Consider the following 24533-nt stretch of genomic DNA (forward strand, 5'->3'; position numbering starts at 1 on the left):
AATGTACCAGTCACGAATCGTGCCGCTCTTCTTTGAACCTTCTCAATCTCTTGAATCAGACCCAACTGGTAAGCGTCCCATACAGACGAACAATACTCTAAGACTGGATGAACTAACGTATTGTAAGCTATTTCCTTCGTTGAAGGACTGTATCGCTTCAGGATTCTACCAATAAACCGCAATCTAGAGTTCCCGTTACCCGTTACTTGTGTAGTCTGATCATTCAATTTGAGATCATTTCGAATAGTCACACCCACATTCTTGACGGATGTTACCGCTTCCAAAGACTGATCATTCATTTTGAACTCATACATGAATGGGGATTTTCGCCTTGTTATACGCAGTAGGTTACACTTACTAATATTGAGAGATAACTGCCAGTCATTACGCCACGCATTTATTTTCTGCAAATCCTCATTGATTTGTTCACAACTTTCGTATGATACTACTTTCCTAAACACTACAGCATCATCGACAAACAGTCTGAGGCCGCTGTCAATACCATCAACCAGATCGTTCATGTAAATTGTAAAAAGCAGATCACCTATTACGCTGCCCTGGGGCACACCTGAAGTTACTCTTCTTTCTGTAGAAGTTACGCCGTTCAGGACGACATACTGCTCCCTGTGTGTTAGAAAACTTTCTATCCAACCGCATATGTCATTGGATAGACCGTAAGCGCGCACTTTTTGTAGCAAGCGACAGTGCGGAACTGAGTCTAACGCCTTTCGAAAGTCGAGAAATATGGCATCAACCTGGGAGTCGGTATCTAGAGACTGTTGTATATCATGCACAAAGAGGGCCAGCTGTGTCTCGCATGACCGCTGTTTCCTGAAACCGTGCTGGTTTCTGCAGATCAGCTTCTCAGAGTCTAGAAAGGTCATTATGTCTGAACACAAAATATGTTCGATGATTCTACAACAAATCTACGTCAGTGAAATTGGCCGGGCCGGCCAGAGTGGCCGAGCGGTTCTAGACGCTAGTCTGGAACCGCGCGACCGCTACCGTCGCAGTTTCGAATCCTGCCTCGGGCATGGATGTGTGTGATGTCCTTAGGTTAGTTAAATTTAAGTAGTTCTAAGTTCTAGGGGACTGATGACCTCAGATGTTAAGTCCCATAGTGCTCAGAGCCATTTGAACCATTTTGAAATTGGCCTGTAATTATATGCATCCGATTTTCTACCCTTTTTATAGATTGCTATTACCTGGGCCTTCTTCCAGCCCTGTGGAACTTTCCGCCGTTCCAATGATCTCTGATAGATGACGGATAAGAATGGAGCTATATTTGTAACATAGTCAACGTAAAATCTTACGGGGACAACGTCTGCGCCAGATGTCTTTCTGGATTCTAAGGATCTTAACTGTTTTACAATCTCAGATACACTATGTCAGCCACCCTTTCGTTTGTTCGATAATTGAAAGGGGGAATGGTGCTGCGAAATGCAGGGAGCCCTCGCTAATGTCTGTGATATCAAATCATGTTGCCAATTTTGGTGTGATAATGCAATCTCCGTATGACACCATATTTTGGACCTTGGTTGCAGACAATGTGTTTATTGATATTCTATGTGGCATGAGGCACTTAAAATTAACTTTATAAATACACTACTGGTCATTAAAATTGCTACACCAAGAAGAAAGGCAGATGTTAAACGGGTATTCATTGGACAAATATATTATACTAGAACTGACATGTGGTTACATTTTCACGCAATTTAGGTGCATAGATCCTCAGAAATCAGTAAGCAGAACAACCACCTCTGGCCGTAATAACCTCTGCCATTGAGTCAAGCAGAGCTTGGATGGCATGTACAGGTACAGCTGCCCATGCAGCTTCAACACGATACCACAGTTCATCAAGAGTAGTGACTGGCGTATTGTGACGAGCCACTTGCTCGGCCACTATTGAACAGACGTTTTCAATTGGTGACAGATTTGGAGAATATGCTGGCCAGGGCAGCAGTCGAACATTTTCCGTATCCAGAAAGGCTCGTACAGGACCTGCAACATGCGGTAGTGCATTATCCTGCTGAAATGTAAGGTTTCGCAGTAATCGAATGAAGGGTAGAGTCACGTGTCATAACACATCTGAAATGTAACGTCCACTGTTCAGAGTCCCGTCAATGCGAACAAGAGGTGACTGAGACTTGTAACCAATGTTGGGTGATACGCCTATATGGCGATGACGAATACACGCTTCCTGTGTGCGTTCACCGTGATGTCGCCAAACACGGATGCGACGATCATGATGCTGTAAACAGAACCTGGATTCATCCCAAAAAATGATGTTTTGCCATTCGTGCACCCATGTTCGTCGTTGAGTACACCATCGCAGGCGCTCCTGTCTGTGATGCAGCGTCAAGGATAACTGCAGCCATGGTCTCCGAGCTGATAGTCTATGCTGCTGCAAACGTCGTCGAACTGTTCGTGCAGATGGTTGGTGTCTTGCAAACGTCCCCATCTGTTGACTCAGGGATCGAGACGTGGCTGCACTATCCGTTACAGCCATGCGGATAAGATGCCTGTCATCTCGACTGCTGTTGGGATCCAGCACGGAATTCCGTATTACCCTCCTGAATCCACCGATTCCATGTTCTGCTAACAGTCATTGATCTCGACCAACGCGAGCAGCAATGTCGCGATACGATAAACCGAAATCGCGATAGGCTACAATCCGACCTTATCAACGTCGGAAACGTGATGGTACGCATTTCTCCTCCTTACACGAGGCATCACAACAATGTTTCACCAGGCAACGTCGGTCAACTGCTGTTTGTGTATGAGAAATCGGTTGGAAACTTTCCTCATGTCAGCACGTTGTAGGTGTCGCCACCGGCGCCAACCTTGTGTGAATGCTCTGAAAAGCTAATCATTTGCATATCACTGAATCTTCTTCCTGTCGGTTAAATTCCGCGTCTGTAGCATGTCATCTTCGTGGTGTAGCAATTTTAATGGCCAGTAGTGTATGTTGCAAATTTTATAACAATATTTTGAAAACCTAACCTAACTAACCTAAGGACATCACACACATCCAGGCCCGAGGCAGGATTCGAACCTGCGACTGTAGCAGTCACCTGATTCCACACTGTAGTGCCTAGAGCTGCTCGGCCACTCCTGCCAGCATCGATGCTTCATTCGAACATTACAGGATTGTTTTTCCTGCTTTTCTGCACTAGCTCATATGTTCATACATCTAGAGGAAGCTGGCATTCACCACATCAACTAGAAATTTTGTCTAAAGTCATCTTGTTTCTTCTTACAGTCACTTAACAGCGATACCTTCCCGCAAACCACAGTATCATCAGCAAACTACCGAAGACTGCTGCTCACGCTGTCCATCAGATCATTTAAGAGTGTAGATAATAAGAGCGGTCCTAACACACTTGGCAGGAGCACACCTGAAGTTTTCAAGCCGGTGACATAACTGGGAGTAAAATACGTATGCTCGGACATTCGTTAACGGTCTGTAGTGGAGCACCGTGTCAAACGCTTCCAAGATATCAAGGAATACGGAATCTGCCTGTTGCCCTTCAACCATGGTTCACAGGATATCATGTGAGAAAAGGGCTAACTAAGTTTAGCACCAGCGATACGTTCTAAATTCTTCCTGACATGTGGACAGAAGCTTTTCCGTCTGGACGAAACGTTGGTTTTCTGAAACAAAATCATTGGACTACGGTGTAACAGCGTGGAATCTATACAAATTACGAAAATGGATGTACGTACGCTCCCCATCTACTCCTAAACCACTGTATCATTACTGTCTGAAAATAAACACTGTGGGGGTAAGTACCAGCCACCTATCTAACAGGGAAGGGTGAGAATGAAAATGCGGTGTAGCGCACCACGCGAGAATATCCGTATGTTAGTCATCCAGTAATTGAACAGAAGAGCACTTACAGACTTGTAACAAACTTTACACACAATTTCAAAACTTTGTGAAACTCTCTCTCGTTAACGAGCCCGACAAAATGATGTAAGGAAGAAGTTTATTGCTTTACTATAGTTCGTGCAGTTAAACTACCAGATGATGCAGGATGTTTTAATTCATTACTCGCCGGCAATTGTTCTCACATAATAACTTTTACCTGAAACAGATTAAATAACTGTTTACTGTAAGCAAAACGTACACCATCCTCATGACGCAGTTACACTAAATGTAAAGTATGTTAAAATTGGCAGAAAATTTTCGAAATTAGTCATAGCTTAAATACGTGGAATTCTGATATAACAAGTGACTAATTGCTGTCATTTTAACATATACTTTCAATTAATGATCCGTATTCATCAAATCATTTACTTATAACAGGTTATTTACTGTACTTTACCTTTACTTTAATGACGGCCTATAGTAGAAATCCGTTTGTGCTGAGGCTTGTAAAGCTGACTGACATAACTAAAAGCACTGCGTCACGTCACGGTGGCACGTAAGTGGCAGTTTTGCATCAGAGCAGCCAGTCCCACTAGTTCTCGACTGGAACTGGTCGGCAAGTGGGGGAGGGCTAAATTGACGGTTCAGACGCCTTCACGGAAGGCTGATGTCTTGCGCCATGTTTCACCACAGCCTAGCAACTCAGACGTTTGCTAGGCGTACCTCACAGGTATAGAGTGATGTAGCTGAAGGAGGTGCTTCGGATAAAAGTTGTCTTTGCTCCTTTTACTGGCGTTATGGTCTTTGGTTTGTGCACTATTCACTGAAATAAAGTTGTGATCGGCCCGAGCTCCATCTGTTTTGTTCTGCTGCATAAAATCATCTAATACATCGACGTCTTCATTAAAATGAAGATCGCCATGCCTCATTAACGGTCATCTCAGTTGTTATATTGAATGAAAATAGACCGTCTGGATCACAGTTTATTTTATTATTGATTATGGGTTTCGATTTGCGAACTTCAGATCGAAGTTGGGAGAAGTGGGCGACAATATAAAAATAAAAAATAAAGTGTAATATTGCAGACAGTATCGCGAAAGGTTCCGCAGTTAACATCATAACGTTATGTACTCACGAATACCTGCCCCTGAACGTGCAGTTCAACAGTGAAGTGAATCACAAAAACAAATGTAAAACAGCAAACGATTCTTTGGGGAAGAAACTGTACACCCAGTTACGTGATGTGTGTAAGTCATTGGCCAACACATTGATACAGTTTAAAAAGTTAAAGATTTGTTACCCTAAAACGTTTCAGTGTATAGACCTGCAATATGTTATAAGGTAACAGATAAAATACAAATGTAGGAAACAACCACAGTAAACTGTACATTGCACATTTTCCGTGTTCTTTATACATTTCGTGAGACAGTGCGAATTTAACAGACACGCCTGATATGCATCATTTGAGTTCACCTGCTACAGAAACTCTTTAAGAACTTGCCTCATTTAACAAATGAAAATACTGAGGGATCTCACTTGAAGATAAAAATGGAAAAAAGAATTCGGCTTCAAGAAAAGCTGTAACTTTTAGCAAATTTTACTACAGATTAACAAAGTGTGGGAGAAAAAGAGCGACATCTGGTGTGCACCACATGCCATAGTAGGCTGACTGACGAGTAATCCGCTAGTGAGTTTATGAAAGTCGCGGGCTTCAGTCTGCTACCTTCCATCCACAGGCAACTGACACGACGAACACAACCGTGATTGTGGAATGATGGAGAACACCGTGACACGCACTCGACTGGACAATCTTTTTCGCCAGACTATTATCATGTAACAGCTTTTTTGTTTTTGCGAAAGGTTCTGGTTGGTATTTGTAATTAAATTCCTTTTACCTACGAAATGTTGAAATAAGAACGAAATTTTTTAGGCTTTATGCAACCCACAACTTCAAATACTATGAACAAGATTTTAAAATTCTCTCCCATGTTGCACGCGAACTATAAGCCCTACAAGAAAAAGTGAACAGAATCTTTTTGTAGGAAATTAAATGCAGTTAAATTTTTTGGCGGAATAGTTTTTACTAGAGGTGGCGGTTTTCTAATTATTCGAGAAAAGCGTACAAAAGTGATCTTCAAACGCGTTTCTCTTGAATATCTCGAAAACTATGCCCGCCGGCGAAAACGTATCCCAGCACAGAATTTAACTGCATGAAATTTCCTACGAAAAGGTCCTGATCATTTTTTCTGTGCAACTAACAGTTTGCACGTAACAAGCGAGAGAATATCAGAATTTCGGGCATGGATTTTGAAGACACTATGTAGACGGGTGGCCATGAGGGCCCACTGTAGGAGGCATAGGCGAAGGGACAATCATTCTATCCAGGTCTGATTTACCAAGATGCCAAAAAGAAATATGACTGGTTGAAGTCCATTCGATTGATACCGTCCTCTGCTGCAGCTACAACCACGTCGTCCTCACTGGCGATGCTTGTCCCTTTGGCCTAAGCTCAAAAATGGTTCAAATGGCTCTGAGCACTATGGGACTTAACAGCTGTGGTCATCAGTCCCCTAGAACTTAGAACTACTTAAACCTAACTAACCTAAGGACATCACACACATCCATGCCCGAGGCAGGATTCGAACCTGCGACCGTAGCAGTCGCGCGGTTCCGGACTGCGCGCCTAGAACCGCGAGACCACCGCGGCCGGCCTAAGCCTACTACAGTGGGCCCTCAGGGCCACCTCACCACATACCCAAACCCTTCGTGGTTGGGGGTGCTTATTGTTCTGTTGCTCCCAAAGCACCTACTTCTAGAGCAATGCCCCCTCCCCCCAAATGCTGGGGACATTGGTCCCACCCCACAGCTGGAGAGACAACAGCCTCTTCGGCTCCTGTCTCATAGGAGGAGTCCCTTGGGACTTTTATCTTCCAACGTCTCCGACAGTGCAAAGTGTACACCAGCCAGTAGCCAAAAGCTGCTGGTCGAAAGGCTTTACACTCTTAATCTATCCCCAAAGCTACTTCAGAGAAGACCTCCCAGCAAGCTCCTAAACAGCAGCGAGAGGTCAAACAAACAAAATATTTATCCAGTAGCTGGACCATTAGGGAATATGGGGAGTAGCTCACAAATGATTCACTTCTTACTTTAGCAACACACAGCAAAAGGACATTATTCACAGTGTTGAGAATAGCTGTGATGTGTGGTCCGAGTGGGGTACAATCACAGGGGTAGGGGGAGGGGGTGCCCCAGGGATCAGTGTTGGGGCCACACCTGTTCCTTATTTATATAAATGATATGTCCTCCAGCATTACAGATAACTCTAAAATATTTCTGTTTGCTGATGGCACTAGCTTGTTAGTAAAGGATGTTGTGTGCAACATTGGCTCACTTTCAAATAGTGAAGTTCATGACATAAGTTCATGGCTTGTAGAAAACAAACTAACGCAAAATTACAGTAAGATACAGTTTTTATAATTTCTAACACACAATTCAACAAAACCTGACATTTTAATTTCACAGGAAGGGTATATGATCAGTGAAACTAAACGGTTCAAATTTCTAGGTGTTAAGATAGATTGTAAACTGTCATGGAAAGCCCACGTTCAGGATTTTGTTCAAAGACTTAAAGGTGCCATTTTTACTATTTGAACGGTATCTGTAGTAAGTGATAGTTCGACACGAAAATTAGTCTACTTTGCTTATTTTCATTCACTTATGTCATTGTTGTTGTGGTCTTCAGTCCTGAGACTGGTTTGATGCAGCTCTCCATGCTACTCTATCCTGTGCAAGCTTCTTCATCTCCCAGTATCTACTGCAACCTACATCCTTCTGAATCTGCTTAGTGTAGTCATCTCTTGGTCTCCCTCTACGATTTTTATCCTCCACACTGCCCTCCAATGCTAAATTTGTGATCCCTTGATGCCTCAAAACATGTCCTACCAACCGATCCCTTCTTCTAGTCAAGTTGTGCCACAAACTTCTCTTCTCCCCAATCCTATTCAAAACCTCCTCATTAGTTACGTGATCTACCCACCTTATCTTCAGCATTCTTCTGTAGCACCACATTTCGAAAGCTTCTATTCTCTTCTTGTCCAAACTAGTTATCGTCCATGTTTCACTTCCATACATGGCTACACTCCATACAAATACTTTCAGAAACGACTTCCTGACACTTAAATCTATACTCGATGTTAACAAAGTCCTCTTCTTGAGAAACGGTTTCCTTGCCATTGCCAGTCTACATTTTATATCCTCTCTACTTCGACCATCATCGGTTATTTTACTCCCTAAATAGCAAAACTCCTTTACTACTTTAAGTGTCTCATTTCCTAATCTAATTCCTTCAGCATCACCCGACTTAATTTGACTACATTCCATTATCCTCGTTTTGCTTTTGTTGATGTTCATCTTATATCCTCCTTTCAAGACACTATCCATTCCGTTCAACTGCTCTTCCAAGTCCTTTGCTGTCTCTGACAGAATTACAATGTCATCGGCGAACCTCAAAGTTTTTACTTCTTCTCCATGAATTTTAATACCTATTCCGAATTTTTCTTTTGTTTCCTTTACTGCTTGCTCAATATACAGATTGAATAACATCGGGGAGAGGCTACAACCCTGTCTTACTCCTTTCCCAACCACTGCTTCCCTTTCATGCCCCTCGACTCTTATAACTGCCATCTGGTTTCTGTACAAACTGTAAATAGCCTTTCGCTCCCTGTATTTTACCCCTGCCACCTTCAGAATTTGAAAGAGAGTATTCCAGTTAACATTGTCAAAAGCTTTCTCTAAGTCTACAAATGCTAGAAATGTAGGTTTGCCTTTTCTTAATCTTTCTTCCAAGATAAGTCGTAAGGTCAGTATTGCCTCACGTGTTCCAACATTTCTACGGAATCCAAACTGATCTTCCCCGAGGTCGGCTTCTACCAGTTTTTCCATTCGTCTGTAAAGAATTCGCGTTAGTATTTTGCAGCTGTGACTTATTAAACTGATAGTTCGGTAATTTTCACATCTGTCAACACCTGCTTTCTTTGGGATTGGAATTATTATATTCTTCTTGAAGTCTGACGGTATTTCGCCTGTCTCATAAATCTTGCTCACCAGATGGTAGAGTTTTGTCATGACTGGCTCTCCCGAGGCCATCAGTAGTTGAAATGGAATGTTGTCTACTCCCGGGGCCTTGTTTCGACTCAGGTCTTTCAGTGCTCTGTCAAACTCTTCACGCAGTATCTTATCTCCCATTTCATCTTCATCTACATCCTCTTCCATTTCCATAATATTGTCCTCAAGTACATCGCCCTTGTATAAACCCTCTATATACTCCTTCCACCTTTCTGCCTTCCCTTCTTTGCTTAGAACTGGGTTGCCATCTGAGCTCTTGATATTCATACAAGTAGTTCTCTTCTCTCCAAAGGTCTCTTTAATTTTCCTGTAGGCAGTATCTATCTTACCCCTATTGAGACAAGCCTCTACATCCTTACATTTGTCCTCTAGCCATCCCTGCTTAGCCATTTTGCACTTCCTGTCGATCTTATTTTTGAGACGTTTGTATTCCTTTTTGCCTGCTTCATTTACTGCATTTTTATATTTTCTCCTTTCATCAATTAAATTCAATATTTCTTCTGTTACCCAAGGATTTCTATTAGCCCTCGTCTTTTTACCTACTTGATCCTCTGCTGCCTTCACTACTTCATCCCTCAGAGCTACCCATTCTTCCTCTACTGTATTTCTTTCCCCCATTCCTGTCAATTGTTCCCTTATGCTCTCCCTGAAACTCTCTAAAACCTCTGGTTCTTTCAGTTTATCCAGGTCCCATCTCCTTAAATTCCCACCTTTTTGCAGTTTCTTCAGTTTCAATCTGCAGTTCATAACCAATAGATTGTGGTCAGAATCCACATCTGCCCCAGGAAAAGTCTTACAATTTAAAACCTGGTTCCTAAATCTCTGTCTTACCATTATATAATCTATCTGATACCTTTTAGTATCTTCAGGATTCTTCCAGGTATACAACCTTCTTTTATGATTCTTGAACCAAGTGTTGGCTATGATTAAGTTATGCTCTGCGCAAAATTCTACAAGGCGGCTTCCTCTTTCATTCCTTCCCCCGAATCCATATTCACCTACTATGTTTCCTTCTCTCCCTTTTCCTACTGACGAATTCCAGTCACCCATGACTATTAAATTTTCGTCTCCCTTCACTACCTGAATAATTTCTTTTATCTCGTCATACACTTCATCTATTTCTTCATCATCTGCAGAGGTAGTTGGCATATAAACTACTGTAGTAGGCATGGGCTTTGTGTCTATCTTGGCCACAATAATGCGTTCACTATGCTGTTTGTAGTAGCTAACCCGCACTCCTATTTTTTTATTCATTATTAAACCTACTCCTGCATTACCCCTATTTGATTTTGTATTTATAACCCTGTAATCACCTGACCAAAAGTCTTGTTCCTCCTGCCACCGAACTTCACTAATTCCCACTATATCTAACTTTAACCTATCCATTTCCCTTTTTAAATTTTCTAACCTACCTGCCCGATTAAGGGATCTGACATTCCACGCTCCGATCCGTAGAACGCCAGTTTTCTTTCTCCTGATAACGACGTCCTCCTGAGTAGTCCCCGCCCGGAGATCCGAATGGGGGACTATTTTACCTCCGGAATATTTTACCCAAGAGGATGCCATCATCATTTAATCATACAGTAGAGCTGCATGTCCTCGGGAAAAATTACGGCTGTAGTTTCCCCTTGCTTTCAGCCGTTCGCAGCACCAGCACAGCAAGGCCGTTTTGGTTATTGATACAAGGCCAGATCAGTCAATCATCCAGACTGTTGCCCCTGCAACTACTGAAAAAGCTGCTGCCCCTCTTCAGGAACCACATGTTTGTCTGGCCTCTCAACAGATACCCCTCCGTTGTGGTTGCACCTACGGTACGGCCATCTGTATCGCTGAGGCACGCAAGCCTCCCCACCAACGGCAAGGTCCATGGTTCATGGGGGGACTTATGTCATATGGTATTATATTTTGGGGTAACTCTTCCGATTCTAAAACGATATTTTTGGCTCAGAAACGGGCGGTTGGGACAATAGGTGGAGTAAGTTCACGAACCTATTGTCGACTCCTGTTCACGAGTCTGGGAATTTTGACATTGGCCTCTCAATAAGAATAAGAAAAGAGACTGCAGTGTGACACATGAACACTTCATTCAATATATATACTCTTTGCTGTCATTTCTTGTTAACAGTATTAGCTTATTCCCAAGAACAAGCAGCTTTCACTCAGTTAATACTCGGCAGAAGCCCAGCCTGCACTTGGATCGGACTTCCTTAACTCTTGTGCAGAAAGGCGTGCAGTATAATGCTGCATCCATTTTCAATAAGCTACCACTAGAATTCAAAAATCTTAGCTGTAATCCAAGCGCTTTCAAATTTAAACTGAAGTTTTTCCTCGTGGGCCAGTTCTTCTGTTCTGTCGAGCAGAGCCTAGAAAAATTAAGTTGATTCTTGTTGTACTGTTGACTGTGTTTACTTACACTTACGGCCGGACTTTTTTTGGGTTCATAAATATTTTTATTTTTACCACCGTTGGATCACCATTGCATCTCAACATCGATGTGATGAACCAGAATGTTACTAAGATCATTATTCCTGCAGATGAATCGGCAGTCTCTTGTTCTTAAGATTGCCGCAGACAGTGCCTTGGTGATCACTGAAAATCGCTGCGGCCATTAGAGATCGTAAGCGTGCCTCCAACGTCGTAAGCGGCATCCATCAATGGATTGCCTTCAAACGGTTCCGTGCCTGTGTCCATCGATTAATTAAAAGATGGATGCAGGAGTGCGGAAATGGTACGTCTCTACCACTGGAACACAAACCTCTCCTTCCCACGTTTGTCTAAAATTAGACGACTTTACGGATATTGGACCCCTGCAGGTATTCCTAGGATTTCCACACATGCAGAGCGTTTTGCTGAGCATTATGCTCAAACCTCTGCACCTGTGTATTACCACACCGCCTCTCGTACCCTAAATCTGCGGATGGAACAACAACAACACCTATCTTTTACTACATGCCACCCTGATCCATCTACTTCTCCATTGAGTGAGTGGCAATTTCTCAGTGCCCTTGCACATTGTTCCGACACAATCTTGGGCCAGACTGCAACCATCACCAAATGATTAAACATCTATCAGCCGATTTCCAGTGCCACCTCCTTGTCGTCTTCAACAGCATCTGGAGCGATGGAGATTTGCCATCGCAATGTCAAGAGAGTATCATTATTCCACTGCTAAAACCTAATGAGACCTCTGCCAACTTGGTATACCTGGATTCTGCCATCCTAACGGTCTTTTCCCGCCGTCGTCACCTTATTGCCACCTTTTCTGACATGACGGAAGCCTATGACACAATTTGGAGATACCACATCCTCGCTACATTACGCAAGTGGAGTCTCCAGGGCCCGCTCCCAATGTTTACGCAGAACTTTTGTCGCCCCGTACCTTTAGAGTGCGAGTCTGTGCTTCACACAGTTCCCGCCATATCCAAAAGAATGGGGTACTGCAGGGGTCTGTAATGAGCGTTCATCTCTCTTTAGTGGCCATTAATGGTCTCGCAGCAGCTATAGGGTTCTCAGTATCACCCTTCTCACAAGATGACGACTTTTGCATTTCCTTTTGCTCATCTGCTATTAATATGGCTCAAATTCGACTGTAGAAAGCCATAAGAAAAGTGCAGTCATAGGCCCTCACCCACGGCACTTCTGTCGCTATTGTGCTGTTCACCCAAACCCACAACTTTATCTTAATGATCATCTCCTTAATCTAGTGACCTCTTATCGCTTTTTAGGACTAGTTTTCGACACCCACTAACTTGGTTCCCACCTTTGTCAGCTTAAGAAAAAGTGCTGGCAGCATCTTAACATTCTTCGTTGCCCAAGTCACACCGACTGGGTTGCATATCGCCCTACACATTTGCAGCTGTTCAAAGCTCTTCTTATTCAGACCTGTCTTGACTATGGGTGCTTGGCATATGGTTCAGCACCACCCTCAGTATTTCGGATGCTGAATCCTATATACCACTTGGAGTTGGGCTTGTGATAGGAGCTTTCTGAACGAGCCCTGTGAACAGCCTACCCGTGGAAGCTGGGGGTTCATCCATTGCAGATCTGGCGACATCTGTTTGCCAATTATACCACACACGTCTCGCCCAAACATCCCAAACATGGTCTTCTTTTTTTTGAGAGTCGGCGATCCAACTCCCACAACAGCAGCACTGATCAAGGATTGCAGTTGCAGTCCATGTACGAACCCTCCTCACTGAACTCGAGTCTTTCCCTCAACCACCTCTCCTCCAGATCCACTTACGTACACCTCCATGGTGTCTGCCTCGACCATAGTTTCGTCTGGACGTATCACAAGTCCCAAAAGACTCCGTTCATCCCGTGACCTTCCGCCACCTGTTTCTCTCTCTTCTTGACGCGACTCAGGGTTCAGAGGTAGTTTACACGGATGGCTCGAAGGTTGATCGTCACTTTGGGTTCGCTTATGCTCAAGCAAGACATACAGACTTACGAACCTTGCCAGATAGATGCAGTGTTATCACTGCGGAGCTGGTAGCCATCTCTCGCTCTTGAGCATAACCGTTCATGCGCCGGGAGTCCTTCTTCATTTGTAGCGACTCCTTGGGTGCCTTACAAGCTCTCGGCCATTTCCACCCTCGCCATCCTTTGGTAACGGCCATCCAAGTGTCCGTTTACGTCCTGAAACAACTTGGACGGTCAGTGGTCTTTGGGTGGACCCTGGGCCACGTCGGAATCACTGGAAATGAACCTGCCGACAGGCTAGCGAAAGAGGCTACTCGTAAACCCAGTCTGGAGATCGGCAGACCGGAATGTTATCTTCTATCGGTATTGCACCGCAAAGTTTTTGGGCTCTGGAAAACAGAATGGCGCTACCTGGCTTTGCCAAATAAATTTCATATGATAATGTGTGGAGGTCCTCCATGCGAGCCTTTCGCAAGGACTTCACTGCCCTTTGATGGCTCCGCATCGACCATGCTTGGCTGACTCACGGTCACCTCCTACGTTGCGAGGACCCGTCTCAGTGGCGCAATGAGTCACGCTTGACAGTGATCCACATCTTGTTGGCCTCTCCAAATTTAATCGCCTGAGGTGGTCTTTTAATTTCCCTGAGGCACTCCATTCGATTTTAGGTGACAATGCCTCACTGACTAACATAGTTTTAAGTTTTATCTGTCAAGGGGATTTTTATTATTCTATTTAAGGGCGAGCGCCTTTGTTTCATCTTATAGGCACTCCCTCTACCCTGATTTTAACTCTTCCTCGCTCCCTCCTATGCTCTACTTGGGAGTTCGTCTTTTCATCGTCTGTGTTTCTCTTGCCTTGTGGTTATCGGCTGGAGATTTTTATTCTTGCGATCAGCAAGCTAAGGCCGCCTGCTACACTGCTTTTTTCCTTCTAGTTAATGTTTTCGATTTTGGCTTGATGGTTTCGTTTTCTGCTTCAGTGTGGTTAGACACATACTTATACACATTCTATTCCTTCCCCGCATTTCAGGCGATAGGATTTTTTTGGGGTATAGCTTTAATCAGAGACCTGTGTGACTAAGAGAAAAGGGACTGAAAACCTTGCAGTTTCCTCCATTTAATCTCCAAAGCAACCAATTAGCCGGCGAAAAAATCCTACTGCAGCGTCAGAGAAGGTAGGTGTGTATAGCATCGCTATCAACAAGGGGTTCATATTACGGAGATGTCTCTGTACACAGATAATGCTATTGTTTCTTTTGCCGCCCGCGAGTCTGTTAATTATGTTTGTAAGCAAAGACTAAGAAAATTTGCAGCTTTTCCTTTCATCACCTTCGTAGCTCGTAATGGCTAACATTGACTAGATGTTCCCGAAACTACCTCACGGTTTTCATTTCTAACCTATTATCACTTCTCGTTTTAATACAAGACGCAAGGGCCATATTGCATTATCATCTCTTTTTTGTTGAAAAAAGCAAGGATACTAAACTACGCGACAAGGGACAGGAAATTGGTTACCCTTTCCGAAATAAACCGAAGGAATGACCATAATAGCACTAATATGTAATAACCATTAGTTGGTAACTGGTTATTTCATATTAATATCTTTATTAGCTTAACTACATGATTCCTACTGTAATTCAGATTGAGACCTAAAGGTAAACAGCGAAGGATGTCCACCAATTATAAACTAAATCTGCTTCTCTTTCTACTGTGTTTTAAATCATTCTTTGACTTCACATTACATGCTAATTCTTAGTAAAAATGCGTCAATACATAAATAAAATCTCTGTATGTCAGCTCAGGCTGCTGCCATGTTGGTTACTTTAAACAATGTCGCAGGTCTCGTACGATGTTCTTGTCCAGACAAGTATTGCAAAGTTAAACGGGCAGAATATATTAAGTAGCGGAAATGTAAAGAGCTTCCTCGGTTTACTGCTGACTCTTCTACACTGCTAAATGTGGAGCTGTTAAAAGTTGTTACGACTTCGAACAAACAGCTCTGCGAAACCCCATTAACTGTTACTAGACTCTTTAACGTAGCTTGATCGAGCGTTACAAAGAGCAATCTCTAATGCAGCGTAACACCTAAGTCACAATGAAATACATGTATTCAAATTGTCAAAGATGAGAGAAGAAATATTTTACCAGGAAGATAAATGTCATGGCAATATGACGTTATAATGCCAAATCCCTGAATCGATGCTCCGAAATGACAAAACAAACATTAATATTCAGGTTTGCTGTGATTTGTGCAGTTCAATTAGGACGAATGCCAGAATGTTACTGCTGAACCAAAAGCTTCCCACCCCCCACTCCCCTCCTCCTCTCCCGATCCTACCACCGTTTTGTCAAATGGCTCTGAGCACTATGGGTCTCAACATCTGAGGTCATCAGTCCCCTAGAACTTAGAACTACTTAAACCTAACTAACCTAAGGACATCACACACATCCGTGCCCGAGGCAGGATTCGAACCTGCGACCGTATCACTCGCGCGGTTCCGGACTAAAGAACCGCTTGGCCACAACGGCCGGCACCGTTTTGTCACCTGCTTTAAAAATCATGTTAAAAAAAAGGAAGCAAAAAAAAAGTAATCTATACTTACAGTTGTTGTAAATTAAAGTCTCTGAGGCGTTTTTCAGTCTGCATGCGAAGGCTAATCTCAGGAACTACTTGTGTTTCCAGTGATTTGTGCAGTTCAATTAGGACGAATGCCAGAATGTTCCTGCTGAACCAAAAGCTTCCCCCCTCCCCCTCCTCCTCTCCCGATCGTACCACCGTTTTGTCAAATGGCTCTGAGCACTAAGGGTCTCAACATCTGAGGTCATCAGTCCCCTAGAACTTAGAAGTACTTAAACCTAACTAACCTAAGGACATCACACACATCCGTGCCCGAGGCAGGATTCGAACCTGTGACCGTATCACTCGCGCGGTCCCGGACTAAAGAACCGCTTGGCCACCACGGCCGGCACCGTTTTGTCACCTGCTTTAAAAATCATGTTAAAAAAAGGAAGCAAAAAAAGTAATCTATACTTACAATTGTAAATTAAAGTCTCTGAGGCGTTTTTCAGTCTGCATGCGAAGGCTAATCTCAGGAACTACTTGTAGGGATTTTGACACAGTTTTCACTAATAGCGAGATTCATTCTTAAGGAAGGTTTGTGTATATAATGTACTACCGCCAGGCCACAGAAGTTGTCACGCCGTGGGTGCACTGTCTTATCATAAGTATACGAACACTCGTTACTGGTGCCGGCCACTGTGGCCGAGCCGTTCTAGGCGCTTCAGTCGGGAACCGCGCCGCTGCTACGGTCGCAGGTTCGAATACTGCCTAGGGCATGGATGTGTGTGATGTCCGTACGTTAGTTAAGTTTAAGCAGTTCTAAGTAAAGAGGACTGATGACTTCAGATGTTAAGTCCCATAGTGCTTGGAGCCATTTGAACTCGTTGCTGGTCATCAACAATGGATGCGTCTACCCTTCACTTTTATGATGGCTTCAACTCCTCTGGGTACACTTGCAGTTAGGTGCCTGAATGTCTTTGGAGGACGACAGCCCATTATTCCTCAAGAACCGAAACTGGAGAAGGTAGTAATGTTGGACACTGGGATCTAGAACTAAGTCGAGGTTCTAACTCATCCCAACCGTATCCCATCCGGTTCAAATCGGCTCTCTGGAGAGGCCAGTTCTTTTAAGCAATGTTGCTGTCCATAAACCACTGTCTCACGGCAGCTGGCTCATGGCAGGGTCCATCAGTACGTGAAGTCTGCTTGGTCTTGGTTTAGCTGCGGTTGTTCCTTCGCGTTTCCACTTCATAATCACATCACCAACAGTCGCTCTGGGCAGATTTACAGTGGTCAAAATTTCCCTGATTGATCTGTTATTCAGGTGAGGTCCAACGACTAGTCCACGTTCGAAGTCAGTGAGTTGTCCAGACTGAACCGTGGTGGGGTTACTCCGTCTTTACTGAAGACACAACACGTCAATCCTCGACTCCGTTGTATTGGCAGGTCCGCCTCTCGTGGCATATAATGATCAATTACGCATCACTTGGGGGTGTTCAAATGGTTCAAATGGCTCTAAGTACTATGGGACTTAACATCTGAGGTCATCAGTCCCCTAGACTCAGAACTACTTAAACCTAACTAACCTAAGGACATCACGCACATCCATGCTCGAGGCAGGGTTCGAACCTGCGACCGTAGCAGCAGCGCGGTTCCGGACTGAAGCACCTAGAATCGCTCGCCCACAGCGGCCGGCCACTTGGGGGTGTCTGGAGACCTTTGATCAGATAGTGCTCTTAGTGCTACACACGCGAAGCTGGTCTTGTTTGAAAGAGACCGCTAGTAAATAGTACACTATATCTGACTTTCCGTGTACAAGTAATTTTTATAGATAAATGTTCTCTTCTAAAAATCCTTTCATTAAAAAAAAAAACCTGGAGCCTGATAGCTGCTTTTTCATTCGGAACTTTCATTCCTTCTCTTTTTGCGGATTGCTGCATTTTTGTTCTCAATACTTTTTGCGTATCTACTACGATCAATTTAGATCAATTGATATAGCACTGTGCGCAACATCTTTGCATATTCGCTGCAGCGAGTTCACACCTTTGAGAGTCAGTTTGTTTTTCGATCAAGTGCAGCTTTCGCTGTTTCCAAGCCAAGGGACTAGTCTTGTTTGAAAGACAATTCGTCATTTTGTTTTCTGTACTGGTCTGGTCATGATTCTGGTTCTGGTGCCGTGCGCGGAGGAGGTAGGTTCTGTGGAATGAAGACTGCTTTTGTCCGGCGGATATCCGTCCTAATGTGTAGAGTCTACAATGAATAAAGAATTGGGTGAGAACATTTCAGTTACTAGTCGTGGTGCAGCTTTGTTAAATGAGTTATATTTCTCACCATTGCTTACTTGTTAGTGGCGATTGCTCTACAATTAGTGCTCGCGTGTGGCAAAATAGAAACGCGCAGGTTGATAATATTTGATTGAATGGAAGCTGATTATAGAGCAGTAAATTTGCTTTTCATTTCGCCGTGCCATAGATTCAAAGCTATCAGTCTCTCCTCAGTTATGAAACTGTTTTTGATTCGTTCAAAACTGTAAGCTGGGGACATTGTGTTCCAATAGCTTGGCGTGAATTTGAAATTTGTACCTTTTGATCTGAGTACCCACGTGGGCCTGTAAATTATCCATTTGTGTTCTTCAGTAACAATATAATCGCTTTTCAGTCTACGTCTTCGGAAGAGTTTGGTATATATCTCACCATTATTTGTTATTAATGCATCGTGCCACGTTGCACGGCAGCCTGTCTTGCGTATATTATGGGTTCGTTCGCCTTACGACCCATGAATAGTCTCGACTGCATCGGTAATCACGTACTGAGTTGCAGTCACAAGCGTTTGTAATAAGTAGTTTTTCTTTGCATGGTATGTGGTTCCAGGTGCAGATAAGACAGGGCTATGGGTGCTGTCTCACTGATTGCTGTTTGTGAAATGTTCGCGGAAGGACTTCACTCATAACGTGAATTACATAAGAATGATATTTAGGATTTATATGTTCAGTTATATGGCTTAACTACGGCTTAACAATTCTTTGCATTTGAAGTCTATGGTTACAGAACTGAGGGGGACATCCTAACTCCACAGCTGGGCGCTATAAGCTGCTGGTACGTACGTTATTCTCTAATGTTTCAACTATTAGCAATTCAAACACATTTCTTAACTGTGCAGTATTAGGAAAGTGCGTCTATGTTTCTATTTCCTTTAAACTTCACGAGTCAGACAGCGTTTCCAAATTACACTCTAAAATAAGAAAAAGACGCGTCACAAAGGAATGGGACGAAAATCAGTAGATGCGATGTGTATGCACAGAAAAACAAATGATTACAATTTCAGAAAAACTGGATGATTTATTGAAGAGAAAGGGCGTCACAAATTGTGCAAGTCAATAATGCGTTGATCCACCTCTGACCCTTATCCAAGCAGGTATTCGGATTGGTACTCATTGACACAGTTGTTGGATGTGCTCCTGAGGGATATCGTGCCACGTTCTGTCCAACTGGCGACTTAGATCGTCACAGTACCGAGGCGGTTGGAAAGCCGTGCCCTTCATGTTTTCAACGTTCCCGCTTTACGAGACATCCGACGACCTGGTTTTCCAAGATAGGGTTTGCAAGCACTAACACAAGCAGCAGAAAATCTCGCCGTATGCAGGTGGGCATCATCTTGCTGAACTGTAAGCCAAGAATGTCTTCCCATGAAGGGCAACAAAATTGGCGTCGCATATCGTCAACAACCGCTGTGCTGTAACGGCGCCGCGAATCGCAACCAAAGCAGTCCTGTTATGAAATGAAATGTCACCACAGACCATCCTCTTGCATTTTAGGGTGTATGGCAGGCAACAGTCACGTTGGAATACCACCGCTGTCCGGGGCACCTCTAGATTCGTCTTCGATGGTCAGCGCAGCTCAGTCCGAAGCAGGACTCAACAATGAATACAATTCTACTCCAATCAACGAGATTTTAGGCTAAATGTGTCCGACAGCACTGCAAAAGGACTTCCTAGTGTACAGGGGTAAATGTCAGTCGGCGCAAGGGGCGCCTACTAATAGTCTTAGTGGTTTCTAAACCACTAGTGGCACGTCGAATCGATGATAATGATAATCCTAGGCTCTGAGTGCCTCCCTCACGACTGCTCGGTCCTCACTTTCTATTGTTTCTCTAGATCAACCGCTTTCTTCTTGACACAGTGTTCGGCCGTGGTTCACCCATTCCTACAAAGACCGTCAAATAGTCGCATTGCTCGTATTCAAATGTCGAGCTGTTCACCGATTACTGTAACCGGCTTCTATAAACCCAACCACAGGTGTTGTCTCCAATGTTGATAGATACGTACATTGTTCACACGCCTGTCTGTGAGACATGGTTACTACACAACTGGCCATTAAAATTGCTACACCAAGAAGAAATGCAGATGATAAACGGGTATTCATAGGACAAATATATTATACTAGAACTGACATGTGATTACATTTTCACGCAATTTGGGTGCATAGATCCTGAGAAATCAGTACCCGGAACAACCACCTCTGGCCGTAATAACGGCCTTGATACACCTGGCCATTGAGTCAAACAGAGCTTGGACGGCATTTACAGGTACAGCTGGCCATGCAGCTTCAACACGATACCACAGTTCATCAAGAGTGATGACTGGCGTATTGTGACGAGCCAGTTGCTCGGCCACCATTGACCAGACGTTTTCAATTGGTGAGAGATCTGGAGTATGTGCTGGCCAGGGCAGCAGTCGAACATTTTCTGTATCCAGAAAGGCCCGTACAGGACCTGCAACATGCGGTCGTCCATTATCCTGCTGAAATGTAGGGTTTCGCAGGGATCGAATGAAGGGTAGAGCCACGGGTCGTAACACATCTGAAATGTAACGTCCACTGTTCAAAGTGCCATCAATGCGAACAAGAGGTGACCGAGACGTGTAACCAATACACCCCACGTCATCACGCCGGTTGATACGCCAGTATGACGATGACGAATACACGCTTCCAATGTGCGTTCACCGCAATGTCGCCAAACACGTATGCGACCATCATGATGCTGTAAACAGAACCTAGATTCATCCGAAAAAATCCGAGGTGATAGTCCATGCTCCTGCAAACGTCGTCGAAATGTCCGTGCAGATGGTTGTTGTCTTGCAAACTTCCCCATCTGTTGACTCAAGGATCGAGACGTGGCTGCACGATCCGTTACAGCCATGCGTATAAGATGCCTGTCATCTCGACTTCTAGTGATACGAGGCCGTTGGGATCCAGCACGGCGTTCCTTGTTACCCTCCTGAACCCACCGATTCCATATTCTGCTAACCTAACCTAACCTAACCTAACCTAACCTTTATCAAAGTCGGGAACGTGATGGTACGCATTTCTCCCCCTTACACGATTAATCACAACAACGTTTCACCAGGCAACGCCGGTCAACAGCTGTTTGTGTATGAGAAATCGGTTGGGTACTTTCCTCATGTCAGTACTTTGTAGGTGTCGCCTCCGGCGCCAACCTTGTGTGAACGCTCTGTAAAGACAATCATTTGCATATCACAGCATCTTCTTCCTGTCGGTTAAATTTCGCGTCTGTAGCACGCCATCTTCTTGGTGTAACAATTTTAATGGACAGTAGTGTATTTAATTGAGTACACGGAATGACATTCGGAAAGACTCGATGTCCCTATTTATTATCCTTGCCAGCTGCGCGGTTAAATTGCGCTAATGCATTACCCATTCATCCACATTCCGCTAAAGTTTACAGTTTTACATGTTCCTTCGATACCTGTATGAATATCAATTTGTGTCCAGTGTGTGTAACTCCTTCGTGGTGCGTGCATCTTTTTGTCTTAGAATGTATTGTCTGTGGCATAAGAATTATATTTTGCATGGCTTGGAGGTGTAAAGGTCTAACTATAGTTATGACGGTATTCATTGCTTTCTGTCACAACAACCATGTTTTAAGCTGTAATCAACACTGCAGTTTTTCACTCGACGAGTTCCTGTAACAATTGGTATGCCCTTCCTTTTCTCAAACGTCCAAACTGACCAACGCAGCCGGCTGGGACCTACCATTTGACGTGGAATCCGAAATACTCTGCAACTTAACATATTCCACATCAACAAATTTTGTCGATACAAATCTTAAGATTAACTGGTGCTCGAACTCAAGCCCTTTCAATCTCTGGACTGAAACTTTACACCGAATCAAAGTGACAACTTACAGAGAAGTGCCAAGAGCGGTCTGTTTCCAGAAACTGAACGAGTGACTCAAAAACCTCTTATCTACATGAGTTATGCACATGAAACAGAATTACTCAATTGTTTTCTCGCATTTTCCGGGTCCTGGCTACTTGCTTACCTCTTGTTATCGACATACACGGCGTTTTATTATTTTTGCACTTACACACGTTAAAATAGTATGATATAAATAGAACCTAAGAGTAACGAGGATAATGCCAGAAGCATGCTGACATCACATCCCGCTCACTTTCCTCAATCCGTATACTCAGACAGCTGCTTACAGTACTCATTATAGCACAAATATTATCATTTCAAAGGGGATCTTCAAGTATTTGAAGGCCAAACGTTTACATTTAATGTTATTTGGACGTATAGCATTTATTTAAACCACCCAAAATCTGCAATGAATGTGGTACTCAGACCATGTCATTAGGTTATTCACGATCAACTCAATAACTGTGTACGAATAATTATGTACGAATAAACAACATTGTAATTATGCATGATGACTTTTTTATATTTTTGCCATTACTTTCCTTGATAAATGCAAAGATTAAATGAAAACACACTTGATACAAGTCATATCAGACGTATTCTTCTTTCTTACTAGCGTGGCCTCTTATCACTGTAGTGTCTGATCTGCAAAGTTTTAATTTTGTGACCAGAAGCCATTTCTGACGTTACAGACGTCATTGTATTACTTGGCGAAGTGAAATGGTTACCCTTCTGTAGCGACAACGAACTTGGCCACGTGAATAACGTAGTCGCTTTCCATGTCAAAGTAGCTCGCCTTTTTGCTTGCAAAGATGATCACAACATGTAATCGCGGTGAAAACCTTCGTGCAAAACCGCGACAACTTGTTGTGAACAGCATCAATTTTATTCATAATGAGAACAATAATGGTATAATAGCACCGACAGCGAAACCGAGGGAGGGTGGAAGCAGCTGTTGACAAGCAAATGTTAACCCAGTGGCATAAAAATTACGAAGCGAGGGACGCGATGCCAAGTGGAGCAGAATTCAGGTTTAAAAAAAAGGCTCTGAGCACTATGGGACTTAACTTCTGACCTCATCAGTCCCCTAGATCTTAGAACTTAGAACTACTTTAACCTAACTAACTTAAGAACATCACAACACCCATGCCCGAGGCAGGATTCGAACCTGCGACCGTAGCGGTCGCGCGGTTCCAGACTGTAGCTCCTAGAACCGCTCAGCCACTCCGGCCGGCAGAATTCAGGTATTCGCCCAAAACAGAATAACTAGCATGCACAGAGCACATATATTTTTCATGGTATAGACAAATCTTTTGGCAACAATACAAAGAAATCGCACGTTTTCAAAACCTTCACTACTATTTCCCATCACAACTGGACATCAGCGCTAGCAAAGGACCTCTGAGATTATGTCTGTGTGATTTGATTTTAAAAGATCCCAGAATGATCTAGTCGTTTTATGAGGACGAGCTAACATATCTGCAAAAAGAGGATACTACATTATATTTCTTGCGAAAAGAAATGAAGTGTCAGGATTAAAGTCACCAGGGATTTATTTAGAGGAACAGTGCGTTCATACACATCATACACTGTGGAAAGCTGTTACAAAGTGACAGTGTGCGAAAAGTATTGTCAAACTATAGTGCCAAGCAACGATAAAGTATTTTGAATGAAGAATTTCCTTTCATGTTCACTTCTCCTCTATAACTGTAACTGGAAATATTCGGACTGTCGTGTGAATAGGAAAAAAATGTAAATACGTAGAGACAAGGAAAGCCAAACGTTTACCGTTAGTTAAGAAGTAATAACTTTCCCTTCTTTATACCAATAACACAGTTTTGTAGAAATGGTTCCCCTCCTACTGCCGCCTTACCATCTAGTTCTAAATCCTATTGAACTAATCTGTAATCTTGCAAAGTATAAGACCTGCAGTCGTAATACGTCAAACAGGCGCTGATAACCACGGCGTTGAGCACCCACAGGAAAAACACACACAACACACATCATACGTCCAGCACCTCGTTCAATAACCTGAAAAAAGATGCTGATAATTTTACCGCTAATAAATAAAAACAGTGCGCCATTCAGCCTGGTGAAAGTCTGTTGACAAAACGCTACTTAGACGTCAGTTTCGCTGGTTTTACATTAAACTGCTTTTCAGTTGCCCTCGCAATGCTGAGTGGACCTCCTTTCAGAACTTTCCACCACAGAAAAATAGGGAGTGCTCAGCGGTAATCAAACGCAATGCCTTGGCGTACCATCACACAGTCAACTTACATATGCTGCCTTATCATTAGCTGATACTATAGTAACATTAGACTATTTGAACATCCACGTAT

Source organism: Schistocerca cancellata, chromosome 5 (genome assembly GCF_023864275.1).
Source record: "Schistocerca cancellata isolate TAMUIC-IGC-003103 chromosome 5, iqSchCanc2.1, whole genome shotgun sequence".
Taxonomy (NCBI): Eukaryota; Metazoa; Arthropoda; class Insecta; order Orthoptera; family Acrididae; genus Schistocerca; species Schistocerca cancellata.